The sequence below is a fragment of the Seriola lalandi genome, unplaced genomic scaffold (assembly GCF_002814215.2).
Source record: "Seriola lalandi dorsalis isolate HSWRI2012SDOR001 ecotype SW California unplaced genomic scaffold, Sedor1 jcf7180002054557, whole genome shotgun sequence".
NCBI classification, from domain to species: Eukaryota; Metazoa; Chordata; class Actinopteri; order Carangiformes; family Carangidae; genus Seriola; species Seriola lalandi.
In genome coordinates this window covers 140114-142800 of record NW_019525110.1, presented here as the reverse complement: position 1 = coordinate 142800, position 2687 = coordinate 140114, and the positions used below count along the sequence as shown (strand labels likewise).

At 48.5% G+C, this 2687-nt stretch overlaps 1 long non-coding RNA gene across 1 annotated transcript in view; it reads right to left on the bottom strand.

Annotated features, from left to right (window-relative positions):
• Positions 1-2461, bottom strand: part of LOC111662036 (uncharacterized) — a 14705-nt gene extending 12244 nt beyond the window's left edge. The window contains exon 1 of the long non-coding RNA XR_002761273.2: positions 2350-2461. This is a non-coding gene — a long non-coding RNA (uncharacterized LOC111662036). The remainder of the gene's footprint in view (positions 1-2349) is intronic.
• Positions 2462-2687: the final 226 nt, after the last annotated feature.

Below are 2687 nucleotides of genomic sequence, written 5' to 3'. Positions count from 1 at the left end.
TTGGTGAGCGTGAGAGAGAGATAGGGAGAGAGAAAGAGGGAGGGGGAGAGAGAGGGGGAGACACAGAGACAGAGAGGATTCACCCTCCAGCTCTGGCTGGTCGTCCAGGTCACCACCTCCTACACTGACACGTGTCTGAGTCTGTTCTTTCTCTGAGCCGAAGGTTTGGAGGGAAAACGTTTGTTAACCGAGACGCTGATCTGTGATTTACAGTTCTGATGAACACACACACACACACACACACACACACACACACACACACACACACACACACACACACACACACAGTGTTAACATCATTAATGCTGCAGCTCAAACAAAAGATATAAAGATATGCAGCAGAATCGATAGAAGAATCAATTCAGTACGACTCAGACCACATGTTCAACACATCTGCCTCAGACACTGAAAAACACGAGACGCTAACGAGCAGAAACAGATAGAACAGCTGAGAGCAGAGAACAGCTGAGAGAGAACAGCTGAGAGCAGAGAACAGCTGAGATAGAACAGCTGAGAGCAGAGAACAGCTGACAACAGAGAACAGCTGAGAACAGAGAACAGCTGAGAACAGAGAACTGAGAGCAGAGAACAGCTGAGAGCAGAGAACAGCTGAGAGAGAACAGCTGAAAACAGAGAACAGCTGAGAGAGAACAGCTGACAACAGAGAACAGCTGAGGGACAACAGCTGAGTGAGAACAGAGAACTACTGAGAGCAGAAAAAACTGAGAACAGCTGACAACAGAGAACAGCTGACAACAGAGAACAGCTGAGAGAGAACAGCTGAGAGAGAACAGCTGACAACAGAGAACAGCTGAGAGCAGAAAACAGCTGACAACAGAGAACAGCTGAGGGAGAACAGCTGAGGGAGAACAGCTGAGAGAGAACAGCTGACAACAGAGAACAGCTGAGAGAGAACAGCTGAGAGAGAACAGCTGACAACAGAGAACAGCTGACAACAGAGAACAGCTGAGAGAGAACAGCTGAGGGAGAACAGCTGAGGGAGAACAGCTGAGAGAGAACAGCTGACAACAGAGAACAGCTGAGGGAGAACAGCTGACAACAGAGAACAGCTGAGAGAGAACAGCTGAGAGAGAACAGCTGACAACAGAGAACAGCTGAGAGCAGAAAACAGCTGAGGGAGAACAGCTGAGGGAGAACAGCTGAGAGAGAACAGCTGACAACAGAGAACAGCTGAGGGAGAACAGCTGACAACAGAGAACAGCTGAGAGAGAACAGCTGAGAGAGAACAGCTGAGAGCAGAAAACAGCTGAGAGCAGAGAACAGCTGAGGGAGAACAGCTGAGAGAGAACAGCTGAGAGAGAACAGCTGAGAGAGAACAGCTGAAAACAGAGAACAGCTGAGAGCAGAGAAAAACTGAGAGCAGCTGAGAACAGAGCATTGCAGATTAATTCAATTACTTCCTGGTCAGACTGTTTCTTCCTGTCAGTGAGGTCCCATCTTGTCTGTGCAGAAGCCTCTGATGACAACCTCTAGTTACCGTGGTGATCAGGAGTCAGGTGATCAGCTGATACACAGTCAGTGATAGGAGGAGGTTGTGGTGACGGACTAGTCGACTGACACAAAACACTTTTCACTATCCCACATTATTGTCCTTGTTTCTACTGTCCTACAACCTGAGCCCTGTGTTTACTGTTACCATGACAACGAAAGTTCAGTGCACCTCCAACTACACAGTCGTTCAGGTTGGAGGTGTTGTTCAGATGAGTAAACACACACACACACAGACACACACACTTCTTGTTCCTCTGTGATCTGAGTGAATGAACTGACTCTATGCTGCGTTTAAATACCAAAACAAACGTGGAAATAACCAAGTTCAGACTGAAGCTACAACATGAAAATACTCCCAGCATGCACCGAGGCAGCAACAAGCAGTCTGCAGATATTATAGAGCAGGACATGACGGCTGTCGACTGTGTGAGTGTGTACACACACACACTGACCGATACCACCGTCCAGGAAAAATGAGTCCCGACGGAGACACGAGCTCCGTGATTAAGATCAGCTGCCCACTATCATCATCATCATCTTCCTCTCGCGGTCAGACACGCTGCACGCGCATCATTCAAGTTTCAGAGAATTTAAATCCGTTTGTTTTTTAGAAGAAGAAAAAAGAGAGAAAATAAATCCAGAGAGAGAAAAGAGAAGAAGAAGAAGAAAAAATAAACAGAGAAACTGGAGGGGAAGAGAAGACACAAGCAGCAGCGGCGGGAAAAGCTCCGGGAAAAACCTGCCGCTGAAATTCACGACAAGAATCAAAAGGAGAAGAAACCGAAGCAGCAAGAAGAAGAAAGAAGGAGGAGAAGAAGAGGAGGAGAGGACACCTACCACCAGCGGGACAACACAGTCAAAGAGGCCGAGGACAGAGAGCAGGGGAGCGGGGCTGAAGCTCAGTGTGTGCTCGGTTACCGGCTGCAGCTCCGACTGAGCACCGGACAGCGGGGCGGTGCTGAGCAGAGAGAGACTGGAGCGAACCACTGAGGGAAGGAGGGGGGTGGAGGTGGGGGCGGGGGCAGCGCGCGTAATTTGGCTCCGGGCCAATAAGAGAGACTGACTCCATGATAATAATATTCTACATAAACCTGGTTTTATAGATGAAAGCATGATGCAGGTTTTCTCTTGTTAGAAACGAGCCCATAGGTCGTCTGTCAGCAGGTTACTATGAC